Genomic DNA, 18,163 nt, shown 5'->3' with positions numbered 1-18,163 from the left:
TATTTCATGGGTTTCATGGGCATGGCGAGTAATGGAAAAACAGTCAAAATTCCCTTAGGAAGCTCAAAGTCAAATATTGGCCTCATTCTTTTCTGCAATGCAGACCACGATAGTCCACACTTTAACCTCATACCAAGTTCTATTGCCCACTCTCTGTCTTATTCATCTATTAACTTTCACTCTACTTTTAATCAGTACCACTTTGTGGTGTTGTGTGTACAGTTGGAAGCCATTGGGAATCCTTTCCTAAAAAGGTGGAAGCATAAATAAATAAACCATGTTCTTAGTTTCTAGTGCCACTGAATTTTTGCATCACTTTTTATGCTTTTAAAGAACTTCAGTAAAAGGTAGAGGAGGCTATGAGAACCACTTTGTTTTTGACTAGAACTCTAAACTGATTTTTAGCATTTTGTTGGACTAAGTATATTGATGCTGTCTAACTTTGAGATGAGAAAGACAAAGCAAGTTCATGGGAATCTTCCCCTGGAGATGTTTATTGTTTCTTTGGAAATGACTTGAGCTATGCTCATACTAACAGGCAGTGTTTAGTTATTGAGTATGTTTTAGCCAAAACGATATCATGAATCAAAGAATGGCTTTGTACTGGTGAGCAGGACTCAGCCAGAGGGAAATAAAGTTCTGAATTATTAAACCTGTTCCCAAAGCAAGATAGAGGAGTAGAACAAAAACAATTGGACAGCTGCTCCTCTGTTTGGGTCTCAGAGGCTGATAAGCATCCCCACATCTGAAGAAACCGTTTGAGAGGCAGGGAGCCAAAAGGAAGCTAATTTTATTCTGATGGAGTGGGACGGTCAGGACAGAAGTCATGAACCCAGTTCAGGATCTGTGAATGCCGTGATTGGCATTATGGATAATACTTTGACGCACAACAATATTCCTTTTGCTCTCCCTACACAACCTATCCATGACCTAGAGGAATGTACGTCAACCACATCCATCTGAAGAGAGACACACCAAGCTCCATCAGACTATTGGTGATATTTCTTTATGTATATCTCTGAAGTTTAAAGGGTGCTGGCTGAGTGAACAGTGAACAAAAATAAGCTGTAATAATTGCACTTGGTCCACAGAAGTCATTCTGCATGACTAACTCAAATTTCCCTTGGAAAGGGAAGAAAGAGTTTAAGCACAGAAGAGGCACCAAACCTCAATCCTACACATTACAGACAGAGGCTCTGGGGGAGGACAGTCTGGGTTTGAATTCTCGTTTAGCCACTTCCTAACTTTGTGACTTTGGCTTAGTTGATTTGACTCTCTTCTCCAATGTCATTTCTGAAATGGGACTAATCACAATACCCGCCTCATTGGGTTTACACAGAGGTAAAAATGTATGTGAAGGTAGAAAAGGTTTGTAAATGTGCAATGGAAGAGTTCTTGCCACGTACTCAGCACATAATAAGCATGTTGCTTGAATATTGAGACATAGTCTTTAATTCCTTTTCACAAACGAGGAACTGAAGCTCAGAAAGCTGATACAATTTGTCCGAGTTTTCCCCACACCCGTGATATTGCAGCTTTGCAGGCATGTGTGGTGTACACACACACTCATTCCTTGTGGATGCCCTTAATCCTTTGCCTGAACAACAGTGATAGCTTCTGTGTTCTTATTATACAAAACTCTGAGCACTTGAAGGTTCTCCTTAGACCTGAAGAGCTTTCAGTAATGTGCTAAATATGTCTTTCTTTGCCTCCAAGAGCGCTAATAAGCGGAAGTTGCTGGGAACCAGCTTCAGAAGAACAGAAGCTGGAGGAGTTAGCGTTTCTAAGACTAGCTCTTCCCGGTTGCGGCTTCTGGTCTCTAGTGCTCAAATAGGAAATCATCTAGAAGTGACAGAGGATAGGAAGTACAGATCCAGAAGCGTGCCGTAAAAACCAGGGAGACTGAAGGGAATTGTTGGGAGATGAGGCACAAAGCTGAGCAGCCACCACAGGACCTGCAGAGTTGAGGGCAAAGAGCAGAGGACTATACGACTTTGCAGAAGTTATTTGAACTCTCTTAAACCCAGTAAACTGTAAATAAATAAAATAAAAGCACATGTAAGTTGGAGAGAATATGTCCAACTTACGCATTTAAAAAAAAAATGATTCCCATTTTACTTATTTTTATTCTTAGATTTTTGCCGTAGCCTCCAGGAACAGTCTCTTGACTGCTTCTTTTTTCTTTCTTTTAAATGACTTTATTGATGTAGGATTGACATGTGGAAAATGGTACATATTTAATGTATACAATTTGGTAAGTTTGGGGATAAATATACACCCATGAAACCATCAAAGCCATAGACATATCCATCTCCTCCCAAGGTTTCCTCCCACCTCTTTTGTTACTGTCATTATTATTATCGTTATTGTTACTTTTTTTGGTGATAAGAACACTTAGCGTAAGATCTAACCTCTTAGCAAATTTTCAGTATACAATACAGTATTGTTAGCTATAGGCGCTATGATGTATAGTCGATCTCCAGAACTTACTTATCTTGCGTAACTGAAACTCTGTACCCTTTGGCCATCACCTCCTCATTCCCCCATCCCCCCAAGCCCTGGCAGCCTCCGTTCCACTCCCTGCTACTTCAGGCTCCTCCCATCAGTGAGATCATGCAGAGTTTGCCTTTCTGAGTCTGGCCTATTTCATTTAGCATCCTGTCCTCCAGGCCCACCCACGTTGCCGCAAATCCCCCTGCCTACTTCTTGGCGCCCCTTATTATCCTGCTTCTCTGCCTAAACTCCATTCACATGGTTTCCACATTTTCTTTGAAGATGTCAGCCCCTCCGTGCTTCAGGGCCTTTGCACGCGTATTCCTTCTGTCTTGAACTCTCTTTCTCCACATCTCCCTGACTGGCTCCTTCTCATGACTCAGGTCTCAGCTAAAGACTGTCCCTGATCATCCACGCTCCAGGTCCTAACCTAGCACATCTCCCCACTTACCTCCTTTTCTGCACTCTTGGCGGTCCTTTATCCCGTTACTTGCTTGGTCACTAAACACTCCTTTCGTATAGAATGTGAACTTGATGATGACAAAGTCATTTTACTTTTAGTTTCTCACAGCCTAGCTACCTCCTCTCATGGAATCTGGCATACAGTAGAATCTTAATGTACAGTAAAAATAAGAATAATTGACATTAATTGAGTCCTTGCACACTTACATGATGCTAAGTGGTCTTCACATACAGAACAATTTAATCCTCATCATCACCCAAAGAGTTGTTTGTTGTTGTTATTATTATTATCCCTATTTTATAGGTGAGGTAGTAGGCTCAGAAAAGTTAATTAACTTGCCCAAAGTCACACTGCGACTGAGTGGCAGAGCTGGAATTCTGCCTCCAGAAATTTGGTTCCAGAGCCCAAGCTCTTGTCCCACCATCCACATTCATACCCACAATCATCTTGATATTATAATGAATGAATGAATGAATAAATATCCCAGGGATGATTGAGTTTCCTAGGACCCAGATGATCTTTTTCTGATTTCCCAGCCACATTTGCTTGCGCTGGAAACTTTCATTAAAAACACTTGCCTGGGCAAAAATAACCAAAACGAAAAGTGACAAATGTTGGAGAGTTTGTGGAGAAAAAGGAACCCTCATACACTGTTGGTGGGAATGCAAACTGGTGCAGCCACTATGGAAAACAGTATGGAGATCTCTCAAAAAATTAAAAATAGAAATATCTTATGACCCAGCCATCCCACTACTGGGTACCTATCCAAAGAACTTGAAATCAGCAATTCCAAAAGTCCCATGCACCCCTATGTTCATCGCAGTGTTATTTACAACAGCCCAGACGTGGAAGCAACCTAAGTGCCCATCAACTGATGACTGGATAAAGAAGATATGGTATATATATATATACAATGGAATACTACTCAGCCATAAAAAAGGATAAAATCATCCCATTCACAACAACATGGATGGACCTTGAGGGTATTATGTTAAGTGAAATAAGCCAGATAGAGAAAGACGAACTCTGTATAACTCCACTCATAGGTGGAAGTTAAAGATAGAGACAAGGAGAACTGATTGGCAGTTAGCAGGGGAAAGGGGGGGTGGAGGGAGGGCACAAAGGGTGAAGTGGTGTACCTACAACATGACCAACAATAATGTACAACTGAAATTTCACAAGGTTGTAAACTACCACAATCTTAATAAAAAGTTAAAAAGAAAAAACACTGGCCTGGGGAGGCTCAGGCATCAAGTGGTCTCGAGACCTTGAGCCCATTAATTTTTCTAGGCTGGCATACTCACCACAGCAAGCTGACTCATTAGCGCCAATAAAGGCCTTGTGACAGGAGGGTTACAAATCCTGCAACTGCTGTTGCGTTATTAATGACTGGGGTGGTCCTTTGCCATTTGACTATTCACAAAGTGGTGATGAATTTCCCACATCCCCGATTCAGAGTTGCTCCAGGAAATTCTCTGAAATCACTCCTTACCCTCTGAAGAAGTGTGGAAGCAGGGTCAGAAGCTGCCCTCAGCCTTTCTTCCTGTTCCCTATGCCTCCTGGGTAGTCTCTGAACACAGGAGTCAAGAACCCTGTGAGTTTTGTGTTCATGTGGGGGAGGGTCCCCCTTAGCACCTTCTCACAATTCTTTCCTAAATGTCTCCAGAGTACCGGTCTGAACACTGTGAATGGGCCCCAGGGAAAATGATCTCTTTTCACTTCAGCTCGTGGCAGTTTTATTCCAACAGTGTCATCAGTATTGACTATCTGTCTACTCTATGCATAAGGATAATACTAATAACCTGCAGTTATACAATCCATGTAGACCCTTATGTTCGCCAGGAAGCTTGAAGGTCATCAATTCTAACTCGGCCAACACTACCCAGCCTCAGCGTCGACTGCATTTTTTCAATTCTCACAACCATGAGAGGTAAGTTTGACTATTGGTCCCCTTTTAAAGGTGGAAGGACGCAGCAGGAATGAGTTCCCCAAGGTCACTTGAGAATAAATGACAGAGCTGCTCAAACCGTTGTCCTTGTAAAATGACACGGTGTGATAGACATGACAACCTGCTGACTCTACCTCGTATGTATTAGTAAGCTTCTGCTATATGACACAGCTTTCTAAAACAGTGGCGTAAAACAGCAGTCTTTGGTTACCATGGATTGGCAAATTAGACTGAGCTGAATGGGGTGGCTCTTTGCGTCTCTCCTGGGCTCACTTGGCCATCTGTGGTCAGCTACTGGGTCAGCTGGGAGCTGCTGGCCTGGCATGGGCTCAGCTGAGAGGGTGGGTCTCTAACGGTTTCGCATCCTCCGGCAGGCCAGCCTAGGCTTTCAGTGGCTCCTGGTAGAGTCCCAAATGGGAGGGAAGTTGCAAAGTCTCTTTTGGCCTAGGCTCAGAACTGGGACAATATTACTTCTGCCACATCCTATTGGTCAAAGCAAGTCACAAGACCAGCCCAGAATCAAGGGAAGGGAAATAAATTTTCAACTCCTCCACTGAAAGTCTATGAACGCAGGGAAGGGAAGCGTTTGTGGCCTTTTGTTTTTAATCCACCACAGGGTGTTACAAAAAAACTTTTAATATATTTTACATTTTTTTATTGAGGTTATGATAGTTTACAACATTGTGAAATTTCAGTTGTACATTATTATTGGTCAGTCATCTTATAGGTGAGCCCCTTCACCTTTGTGCCCACCCCCCACTCGCCTTTCCCCTGGTAGCCACTAATCTGTTCTCTTTGTCCGTGTGTTTGTTTGTCTTCCACACATGAGTGGAATCATACGGTATTTGTCTTTCTCTATCTGGCTTATTTCACTTAACATAGTACCCTCAAGGTCCATCCATGTTGTTGTGAATGGGATGATTTTGTCATTTTTTATGACTGAATAGTATTCCATACATATATATATATATACAATGGAATACATATATGTATATAATGTATACATATGTATATATATATACGTATACACCATATCTTCTTTATCCAATCATCAGTTGATGGGCACTTAGGTTGCTTCCACCTCTTGGCTATTGTGAATAATGCTGCAATGAACATAGGTGTGCATGGGACTTTTGGAATTGCTGATTTCAGGTTCTTTGGATAGATACCCAGTAGTGGGATGGCTGGGTCATATGGTATTTCTATTACAAAAAAACTTTTAATTTTTAAAAGACGTAATCCATACACTCAGGACATTTATATTCCAAAGATTATATTTATATCCCAAAGATACCTCTTTAAGTACAAATATATGAAAATAACTCACATAGAAAAGTTGAATTTAATATATGTAAATTACACCCTAATAACAAATGAAAAAATAAGCCTTAGAGACTGATCACTCTCCTCTATAAATATGTTAATACTTATTTTACCAGAAAACTACTATTTCAAGGTATTTACCAACAGATATAAGTAACCCCAAATACAATTTACTCTTTTCAAAGTCCTCTCACCTCTCTTTTCTCCAGTAGTCAAAGAACAATCCTGCAGTAAGGCAGAGGAGTTATTGCCATGTTCTACTACATCTGAGAAAGCTGAGATTCAGAGAAGGTCGGAGACCATCTAAAGCCACACAGCAGCTTGCGGCTCTGGCTATTGTCCATTTGCTACTGAGTTAAACATGCTTTGTGATACACGCAACTGCCTCTTTCTACATGAAGGGTTTTTGACACCACAGTGATGGGGAAAGGATGTAGAAGTCCATTTATCCTGAACACACTCGTAAAATCCTAACTGCATCTTACCCAGTCACTGGTGACAGTGTGAGGTGTGAGCCCTGCTCCTCACCTGTTTAGTTACTTCAGCATAGCTGAGACACCTTCTGTCCCTGTCCTAAGGACTCCCAAGGATTTTCTCCACTATTTCAAATAGTTATCATTTTTTAAGATTTGTATAATGTTTTAGCTTTTGCAAATCAGCATGCATAGCTGTAATCCATTTAATCTTCATAATTAGGGATTATTATCCACAATTCATAGATCTGTAAATCAGGACGCTTGTGGTTGCCAGTGACAGAAATCTAATTCAAACTGGTTTAAGCAAAAGATCAACAACGACAACAAGAGAATTTATTGGTCTATGTCCTTGGAACACACCATAGGTCATGTGACTTCAGTTGTGCTTGGCGCTGCAAAGAAACTCCCGCCTCCTCATTTCATGCCTGCTTTCCTGGGTATTGATTTTATTCACAGGTGGAGTCTTCCCTCACGATGGTAAGTACAGCCACCACAAGCTCCTGGCTTATCGTCTAGCAGTTTAGGAAAACCAGCAGAATGAAGCCTCTTATTCCTGATAGCTCTTAACAAAATTCCTGGAAGGATCCTCATTGGCCTGGCCTGGGTCACGTGTCCATGCACGAACCAATCACTGTGGTGAAAGGAATGCAGAGCTCTGATTGGCCAAGGCTGGGTCATGTGCCTGACACTGGAGCAGGGGCAAGACAGTCCTTTAGACCACATGAGGAATGGTTGTACAAAATCAGGTACCAGAAGAAGAGGACAAAGATGTTGGGCAGAAAGACAGCGACAGTTATCCACAATAGTAAACAAGAAAAGAAAGGTTCACATTAATGAGGTAGTTTTTCTAAGATGGCCCAAGTCTTGAGAGCAAAGTCCGAAACTCCAGCCTGTGGTCTGCACACCATCCCTCTGAGAAGGGAAAACACTGCTGGTTTCCTTCACACTGAACACGATACTCCAAACAGTTCTGTCCTCCAGATATGTGGTAGTGTTTTCCACAGCAAGCAATTCTCAGCGGACACTGACTGGGTGTCCTATAATTTAACTCAATTCTGACACTGTCTACTTGGAGTTAGCATCAGATCCCATGGGTTAAGGGCTCGTCCTACAAGACTTCCCCCATTTAGATGCTGATCACAAGTCCAGTTGTCACCTGTGCTTCTGATCAACCAACTGTGGATCTGAGGTTCCCATGAACCCCTCTTTGGGTTTGATTAGTTTTCTAGAGCAGCTCAGAGAACTCAGGAAAATAGTTTACTTACTAGATTACTGGTTTATTGTAAAAGGATACAACTCAGGAACGGCCAGATGGAAGAGACGCACAGGGCAGGGCCTGCAGAAAGGGAGTGGGGCTTCCATGGTTGTACTGTGGGCACTGCCCTCCCAGCACCTCCACGTGTTCACCAACCTGGACACTCCATGAATGCCCCCCACCCTGCCTTTTGGGGCTTATGGAGGCTTCATTACATAGTCAGAAGTAATGAAATCATTGGCCACTGGTGATTGAACTCAACCAGAGGCTGGGGGCAGGTGGGTGCTGAAGCTTCCAACCCTCTAATCACATGATTGGTTTCCCGGGCAACTAGCCCCCATCCTTAAGTGATTTCCAAAGTCACCTCATTAACATAAACTCAGGTGTGGTTGAAAGGGATTTGTTAGGAATATCAAAAGACACCTTAGTCACTCATTACTTAGGAAATTCCAAGAGTTTTTGGAGCTCTGTATCAGAAATGGAACAAAGACTAAATACAAATTTCTCATTATAAATCAGTATATCACCCGCTCAGTGCCATTTCCACAGAACTTGACGGTGTCCCAAGCATTTATTCAGCAAGACGAACAATAGTAGTAATAATTATCGTCAACATTATAGTAATCTCAAGATGATGGTTTTGCGCCTGGCACTGTTCTAAGCCCTTTACTACTTGTAGTAACTTATTTAATCTTCATATCAAGCCCATTAGGTGGAATGTTTATTATTATCCCCACTTTCCAGATGAGGAAACTGAACCACAGAGGATTTTTAAAACTTGCCCACAAAATACTTCTAAAGACAGAGAAGAGTGAGTGCTCAAACACCTCCCCAGTCAGCAATAAACATCTCTAACGTCTCCTGTCGTATGTTTTTTTAATCTATGAATCTATGCGTTATGTTGGGTGAAACATACAAATTAAATGATTGCGTTTATATGATATTCAGGAAGCTGCAGGACTATAGAGACAGAAGATAGAGGGTGAGTGGCCAGGGGCCGAGGGGAGAGAGAGAGGCTGATTAGAAAGGGGCGCAGAGGAATTTGGGGGAGTGATGGAGGTTTGTGTCTTGTTGTGGTGCTCATTACCGAAAGGTAGGTGTTTGTCAAAATTCACAAAACTATGCACCAGGAGATTGAATTTAATGTGTGTAAATTACACCTTAATAAAAAATGAAAGAACAAGCCTTAGAGACTGATAATTCGCCTCTGTAAATATATTAATATTTATTTTACTAGAAAACTAGTATTTTAATGTATTTACCAACAGATATAATTAGCCCCGTTGGAAAAATGGCTGTGGTTTCTTATTCTCTTCCCATAAGGAGTTAAAGCCATCAACTTTGGAATCCAAATGATCTTAGGTCAAACACAGGTCAGCCACCCATGAGTGCCAGCTGTGGGCAAGTCACTTAGCCTTGCCTCAGTGTTCTAGCTGCAAAAGGGGGACACCAGTGGTTATATAACTAGGCAATTGTCTGGAAGAATTCTCTTCTTGGTCTTGGTACCAATTGTCCTTTCTGCAGTGTTAACGCATAGCTTATGACCAATAAAAGGTAGCGATTACTCTTGTGTTGCTGGTTTGGGGTTTGTTTGCCCTCAGGTTGGTTTCTCGCCCTCGCTCTGCTCTGCTCTGTAGTTCAGAGGGGCTTCCCCCAATGCAGCTGCGTTTCCTAGGCTTCTGAAGGGGAGGAGAATATGCCACTCCAAATCTGCCTCTTGATATAAGGATTATCTTGAGCTGGTTATTTTATGAAATGGTAGACACAGGAAAAGCTCTTAAAACTGAGTGAAAGTGAGCCTTTCATAGGAGACATTTACATTTATAAGGGAAATCTCCATTTGTAAAGGTGTCTCCCTCTCTGAACCACGAAGAGGAAGATGACAAAATCTCTAGAAACTGTTATCAATGGAGAAAGTAGCAAATTAAATCTGTGTTACCACCTTACCTTGTTTTCTGTGCTTTTCCTGGTACCCTCTCATAACTGGCCTTCCTCTTGCCCCAACATCTTTTGTCTATAGCTGGAGACAGTATTTGAGGTGGTGGCTTGGGCCATTCGGAGGAGTTACTTAGTTTTCTTGGTTATCTCCCACGTATGTAGGAAGTATATGTATTAATAAACTTCTGTTTGTTTTTCTTCTGTTAATCTGTCTTTTATTACAGGAAGTGTCTCAGTCAAGAACCTAGAAGGGTAGAGGGAAAATTATTTTTCCTCCCCTACACTTCTAAGGCAAGCTGGCTTCCTATGGGGTTTGGTCAAAGGCAGGAGGTGGCAGGACATGGGATAGCACGGGGAAAGGAGACACAGGCATTTGCCCCCTTCTACTCCACGCAGTGGTTTCTAGGGCACGGGCTGTGCATCTCTGTGGCGTCAGCTCTTCCCGGATAGATCCACCATGGTTCCAGCTTCCGCCAGGTGCCCCTGAGCTCTGGTAACACCGCCTCTTCTTTGGAGCTCTCCGGCCTAGAGTTGCCAGCAATTCTGCTGTAGCTCATCCCTGCATAACCTCTTTATCCTACGTCTCTGCTCAGCATCCCTCTCATCTGGGTAAATAGTTCCCTTTGTTACCTTCCTTCTGTTTAAAATACCTGAAGTCATTTCCATCTTCCTGCTTAGCCTCATTAATATAGTCATCATCCCTGAGATATTTGTGGGCCTCAGTTCAAAAAGCACAGAGCTGACTTTTGATTCCTAGTTCATCACGAATTCACTGTGTAGATTTGGCCAAGGCAATAAACGGCACTGTTTTCCCAGCTGTAAAACAAAGGTGTTCAGAGTGGTGATCACTAAGGGCCGCTATTGTGCTGAGAAGCCTCTTTCCACCGCCTGGACCAATTTTTTCGTCATTAGTCTTAGTAACATATTTTTGCACCCTCTTCACCACTAGCTTCTGACTGTGTGGTTTGTCTAGGTTCCTGAGCCAGTTATGAAATAAACTGGGCTGGAGCCAGGTTGTGGAGGATGAGCGGAGTGGCTCAGCAAGGTGAAAGCGTCCCGTCCCTTGGGGAGGACCAGACAGCCAGAGCATCCTCAGACAACACACACGAGGCCTGCCCCATCCTGTAGCCGTGCGTCCCACAGTGGGAGGAGTCCCTGGCTCCTTCACTCAGCCACCCTAAGGCACACAGCCAGTGGCCCTGCTGGCTCCGTGAACATCACAAGCTGAAAAGCCTAGAAATGGGGACACTCCCCTGTCTGAGTTAATTAAGATTTCAGCCTCCAACAGATGCTACTGTGACTATGGAAAAACAAATAAAAAGCCCCAATTGTCTTCCTTTCCCAAGCTCTTCCTTCTCTTCATGTAGAGGTGTTACCTTGAGATGCTAGTAGAAGGACCACTGATTCTGACTCAGTTCTCACAGACCATCGTAACTCATAATCATAACCATAACAATAACAACAGTAATAATGATGATACCTTCACTTCCTAAATGTTTTCTGTGTTGCAGGCATCTGGTCAGGTATATTCAAATTTAGCACCTCACTCAATGCCCACTGCAACCTAAAAGCTGAATCCTATGTTCCATATTTTCAGCGGAAATCGATCTTAGGAGTAGTTAGATCACTGCTCGAATGCCTGCCACTCTATCAGAGGGTCTCCCTGGCCCCCCTGTCTAACAAAAGAGCCCTCACACACACACACACACACACACACACACGCATCCACATGCTTTCACTCACCTAATCTGCTTTATTTGTTGTCATAATTCTTATCACCACCTAACACATATGTTCACTTTTGATTGTCTTTCCCATTCAAATCTTCATTCTATGAGAATAGATTCTAGTTTCTTCACTCTGTATCCCCAGCACCTGGAACACCACCTGACGAGTGGCGGGGGCTCAGCAAATATCTATTGTGTGAATTCATTATATGAACCACGCATTTCCTTCATAGCATTTAGTATTATCTGGAGTTGTTCTGATTATTTATATGTCACCTCTTACCATCCTTCTCCCTGCGCCAAATGTTAGATCCAGGAGAACAGAAGCTGCGTCTCTTCAGCTCACTACTGGATTCCTTGTGCGTAGGACAGTGCCTTGCACTCAGCAGGTGGTCAGTAAATGTTTATTTGGGAGCCAGAGCTGAGAAAGAACAGACCTGAAAGTGAGAACTGAAATGACCTCTCTTTGATTCCAGATGCTCCGCTTTGGTCTTCTAGCTTCAGGTTAGTCCTCAGGCTAGTTGCATCACCAACATCCCTGGAACATGAATGAGAAGGTGCCAGCTCAGTGTCCTTCCTGACAGAGAACTCCAGAAAGTGAGGCTGTTAAAACAGAGACAACAGGCCCAAAATGGAGTCGCTCGTGCTAAGCCCCATGTCAGCAAACCAAGACATAATACCTAACCTAACTTCAGTTTCAGCCTCTCCCAGGAATGCGAACTTTAACCAGTCCCTCTAGAATTACCTGGTCAATACTAGTGAAGTAATCTGCCTGATAGACCCCCCTTTCCCACAAAGGAAGGTGACCCTGCCTGAAACAATCCATTCTTTGCTAGAAACTTCCTTTTTCCTCCCCCTTCTGCCTACAAAAGTCTTCCATTTTGTACAGCTCCTCAGAGCTCCTTTCTATCTGCTAAGATGGGATGCTGCCCAATTCATGAATCATTAAATAAAGCCAATTAGATCTTCAAATTTACTCAGTTGAATTTTGTTTTTCAACGGGCTTACTCGCATAGTGTTTTCCCTTCCACCTCCTCAGCATAGCCACGGCAACAGGGTCCAGCCAGGGAGCCTGGGAACGTGAATCACAGCCAACACCATCAACTCCCAGCTTTCTCTGATGAGAAGATCGGTGGAGGGACTGCCTGAGTATTAGGTGGAGAAGAATAGGTCCGGGCATATACTTGATGGGATAAATGAGGAATAGAGCTGTTAGTTTATTCACAAATGTTTACAGAGCACTGACTCAGTGGTAGGCCTTATTCCAGGTGCTAGAGATCAGCGGGCAAAAAGGAACATAACATTGTCCCTGCCTTCATGGAACTCAAATCTCCACAATGTGCCCAGGGTCCCAATGCCAAGACCTTAGTGCTAGTCCATCTGATCTCCCATCTGTGCATTTCTGTGTCATGTAGATGGGGGCACACATGTCCATCCTGTTGGAGCAATAATGAAACCTGAGGATCAGAAAGGCTCAAAGACTTATGCAACTTCACATAGCTAATCAGTGCCCAATCCAAGTTCATAGACAGCAGGTAGGGTCATACTGAGCTAACACCACAGACACAGGACGGAACAAGGCAAGTGTGGTCCCTCATGGAGGAAATAAATCATTTCCCCTCCTCCTTTGTACACATTGAACTAAAGCAATCCATTTAAGGAGTTCTGTCCTTCACAATTGGTTTTCTTCTCAACTGGAAATTGGAGCAGTCCATTAAGTGGGTCTTCACATTCGAAACTTCTTTCTTCCTGAAAATGCCTTGATCTTGACCTGTTCTCTCAGAACGCTGCTGCTCTAGTCAATGTTGCTTCTCCCCATAAATCAGAGAGGCCAGGATGTTTCTCAGGAAGAGGGCTCTCTCCTGGGAACCTCTAAGCCCAGGCCTCCTGTTCTTAGGATAAAATCCACTTTCATGGCCCCTTAGGCCCCAGTTCAGATCAACCTTGAAGTCTGTTCAAGCCATGGCCTCCCCTTCATGCAGGTTCCAGGATTTACAGTCTACAAGGCCTGCGTTACTTCATCACACCCTAGAGTCCTCCTCTTGCTCAGGTTTGGTTCACTCTCCCCCTTTTCAAGGTGAGAAAGCTGAGGACCACTGCCGCTCCCAGCCGATCCCAAGTCAGGCATCCACGAAGCTGGACTGTGACCCCGACCCACGCTTATTTTGCCCTAAAAATGTTGGCTGTCCTCAAACCGTTTAACCTGAGCCAAATTAATGATGGGAAGCCCACTATACTCTTTTCTTTAATTAAACTTTTGAGATAATTGTAGAATCACATACCATCGTAAGAAATTATACGAAGAAGACCCCCTATATCCTTAACTCAGTTTCTCCCAGTGATAACATCTTGCAAAACTACGGTACGATAACACAGCCAGGATGTTGACATACCCACAGTCAAGACGCAGAATACTTCCATCACCACAGAAATCCCTCCTGGTGCTTTTACAGCCACATCTTCTGCCCTCCTGCCTCCACTCCCTTCTTAACCTCCAGCAACCACTAATCTCTCCTCCGTTTTTATAAAGTTGTTGTTTCAAGTATGTTATATAAATAAAATCTTTTGTCTCATTGATTTTCTCTATTTTTTTTTTCCAGTTTTTAATTTCATCAGTTTCTGCTCTTATCTTTATTATTTTCTTTTTTCTGCTCTCCTTAGGCTTATTTTACTTTTTCTAAATTTTTGACGTGGGACATTAGATGATTGATTTGAGTCTTTTCCTTTTTTTTCTAACGTATGCACTTAGTGCTATAAATTTCCCTCTTAGCACTGCCTTAGCTGTTTCCCAAAATTTTGATATGCTGTATTTTAATTTTCATTCCATTCAACTTATTTTTATTTCTCTTGAGACTTCCTCATTGAGTCATGGCTGATTTAGAATTGTACTGTTTACTTTCCAACTGTTTGGAAATTTTTTGTTATGTTTCTGTTGTGGATTTCCAGCTTATTCCATTGTAATAAGAAAATATTCTGTGGTTACTTGAGCATTTTTTTAAATTCCATTTTGATTTGTTTGTAGCGTTTTTTGAGAGTATCTCCTGTACAGCTTTTTTAGTGATTGCTCTAGATATTAGCTTTTATATACATAAATTATCACAGTCTACTGGCGGTGTTATTTTACCAATTCAAAGGAACTCTTACTCCTTTTATGTCCCTTTCCCTCACCACTTATAATATAATCATCTTAAATATTTCCTTTATGTACATTTAAAACACATCAGTGTTATAATTTTTTCTTCAGCCATCAAATATAATTTAGAAAACTCAAGAGGAGAAGGAAAATCTATTGTATTTATCCATATTTTTGCTTACCACATTCTTTCTTCCTCCCAAGGTTCTTTCTTTCATATTTCCTTTCTGTTTAGAGAACTTTCTGTAGCCACTTTTTTTTTTTTTTTTTTTAGGTAGATCTGCTGGCAACAAATTTTCTTAGTTTTTCTTCATCTGAGAATACGTTGATTTCTCCTTCACTCCTGAACAATATTTTCATTCAATAGGATTCTGAGTTGACAGCCCTTTTTTTTCAGCTTGAAAGAAATTATTGTGTCACTTTTTCAATCTCCCTGTCTGATGAGAAATCCTTTGAGGTTCAAATTATTTTCCCCTATAGAATAAGAAGACATTTCTCTCTAGTTGCTTTCAAAATGTTTTCTTTGTTTTTATTGTTCAGAAGTTTGACTGTGATTTTTCTTGGTGTGAATTCCTTTGGCTTTGTCTTGTTTAGGATTCTCTCAGTTTATTGAATCTATAGGTTTATGTCTTTAGCCAAATTTAGGAAGTTTTCAGCCATTATTTCTTCCAGTGCTTTTTCAGCCCCACCTTCTTTTTCCTTTCCTTCTGGGACTCTGATGACATATGTTAGATCCTTTCTTAAAGCTCCACGAGCCTTGGAGGATCTGTTCATTTTGTTCAGTCAATTTTCTTGTTACTCAATTTGGTATTTTCTCTTGTTCTGCCTTCCAGTTCACTGATTCTTTCTTCTGTCCTCTCCATTCTGATGTTGAGCCCATTCATTGGAGTTTTATTTCAATTACTGTATTTTTCAGTTCTAAAATCTACATGTAGTTCTTCTTTAGAGCTTCTATTTCTTTGCTGAGAGTTTTCTTTTTTTTTTTAAGATTGGCACCTGAGCTAACATCTGTTGCCAATCTTCTTTTTTTTTTTCTGCATTTTCTCCCAAAATCCCCCCAGTACATAGTTGTATATTCTAGTTGTGGGTCCTTCTGGTTGTGGCATGTGGGATGCCACCTCAGGGTGGCCTGATGAGTGGTGCCATGTCCGTGCCCAGGATCTGAACCAGCGAAACCCTGCCTGCCACAGCAGAGCACATGAACTTAACCACTTGGCCATGGGGCCAGCCCCCAGAGAGTTTCTTTTTTTTATGTGTTTTTAGCATGTTCATAATTGCTCATTGAAGCATTTTTGATGATGATTGCTTTAAAATTTTTTTCAGATAATTCTAACCTTTCTGTCATTTTCATTCTGGCATTGATTAATTATCTTTTTTCATTCTAATCGAAATTTTCTTGGTTCTTGGATTTGTGAGTGATTTCAGTTGAAACCTGGACTTTTTGGGTATTATGTTATGAGACTTGGAATCTTGTTTTGACTTTCTGCATTAGCTGGCTTTCTGTGACACTGCTCTGGTGGGGAAAGGGGCTCACCACCACGTCACTCTGGGTCGGGGCAGATGTCCAGGTTCCTCACTGAGTCTCTGTGGATATCCAAGTAGCAGGTGGAGTAGACTTCTGTTGGTATTTTCCTGGCTGGGAGAGGCAGGTGTGCATAATTGCTGCTTTCCACGCGGCCTCCACTGACACAAGGTGTGGCCTCCTTGCTGGGCAGTGGTGAAAGTCCTGATACCACCCCCGTGGGGAATGTGAGGGGCACTTCACTGCTGCTGGATGGGAATGGAATTCCGGGCTCCCCATATGGTCTCCCCTGACACCACAGCGGTGGAGGAGACTTCTCGACAGCCTGGCAAGGGCAGAAGTAGGCTCCCCACTCAGGCTTTGCTGGCTTAGATGGTCATGGGGCCATAGTTTCTCCTATGGAGTTTGGCTAGAGTAGAACAGTTATTGTCTACAAGTTGTCTGTTCTCCTATGTTGCCCCTTTCATGGCCCTCGACTAGAGAGAGGGCTTTCGTTGGGGCTTTTCTTTCTCTGCACCCCTTGATGTTTCCAGGTTGCTGGCTTCTTCAGCTCCCAATCTGGGATCTATAATCATAAAAACAAAAACTGGGACTTCGTCTAGTCAAGGTACCTAGCCAGTCTGTGTAGGTTTTTGATTGTATATAGTGGGAGGAATAGGAGAAATTACATCTACTCCACCTTCCCAGAAGTGTAAGTCCTTATAAGCTTTAAATGAATTACTAATTCAAGGCCTGGCTCCAAAATTCTTAAATGCTGTGGTCTCTACCTACCTTTTGCAATGTTATCTTCCACTCCCATTTACATATCCGCTCCACTCTACATTCAAACAAAACTAGCGAACCAGTGGGAACTGGTGGACCAATAGAAGCAGGATTTCTAGGGGAGGATGCGGGAAGGATGAGACGTGAGGTGAGCCTGGCCCATCTGTCTCAGCAGGCAATTACCCTGACACCATCCAGTGTGCGTACATCCACCTGATGTCCCATGAGAGTGTGAGCAAACCTACCCTGGCCAGATCACCCAAAACAGTGTGCGCTGGGGAAGAGAAGCATGGGAAGGATTCCTGCCAGGGCAACTCCGCGGGTATGCTGGTATGTGGAGACAGTCTCTGGGGCCTCGTATCATGGGGCAATGTCCCCAGTGGATCCAAGGAGAAGCCAGGAGTCTACACCAACATCTGCAGACATGGCCACTGGATCCGAAAAACCATCCAGGCCAACCGACCCTGACATGTGACACCCAACTCGACCTACGACCTTCACTTGCTGGCTCCAGAATAGCTCTGACCAAGACCTTGCCTTCCCCCTACCTGCACAGACCTGACCCTTAACGCTTAATAAAGGCAGTGACGTGGCAGCACGAATCCTCCCTGATTTCAGCCCATCCTTGCATCACCGGCTGCGAGTGCGGACATGGGCTAAGGTCTTACCCCCTCCACTAGAGAACACAGGAAAATCCCTCCCAAGCATCCCTCCCTCCCTGATCATCCCATGGGCTCAATTTCTTCTTGCAGAGGAGTGCTCACAAGTCTGGCAAAACCTGAGCTGGAATCCCAGCTCTGCCGCTGGCTTGCCTGCACCCTCAGGAGGTGCCTTCCTCCACTGTGTAGATTTTCTCATCTGTAAAATCAAGATAATAGTAATGCAGTTCCCATAAGGCGGTGGCTGTTATTGGGCAGATTCAAAGACGAACGTGTGAAACATATGACAGTGCCTGGCACACTTGTGTGAGCAATAAAGAGTGAATTTTATTATAAAACAAACATACAAACAAACAAAACCCAAGACAAACTACTTCCTTGTGGGTGGGGAGCTGGGTTTCAATTCCCATTCTATCGCTTCCTTTGGATAAGCTGCTGAGCTGTCTGTGCCTCAGTTTCCTCAC

The 18,163-nt window shown here is 42.9% G+C and overlaps 1 pseudogene; it reads left to right on the top strand.

Moving 5' to 3' along the window:
* LOC124242001 (ER degradation-enhancing alpha-mannosidase-like protein 1) overlaps positions 1 to 17,508 on the top strand; it is an 87,961-nt pseudogene extending 70,453 nt beyond the window's left edge.
* The last annotated feature ends 655 nt before the right edge of the window (positions 17,509 to 18,163 follow it).

Source organism: Equus quagga, chromosome 7 (assembly GCF_021613505.1).
Source record: "Equus quagga isolate Etosha38 chromosome 7, UCLA_HA_Equagga_1.0, whole genome shotgun sequence".
Classification (NCBI taxonomy): Eukaryota; Metazoa; Chordata; class Mammalia; order Perissodactyla; family Equidae; genus Equus; species Equus quagga.
This window is presented reverse-complemented; position numbering and strand designations above follow the sequence as displayed.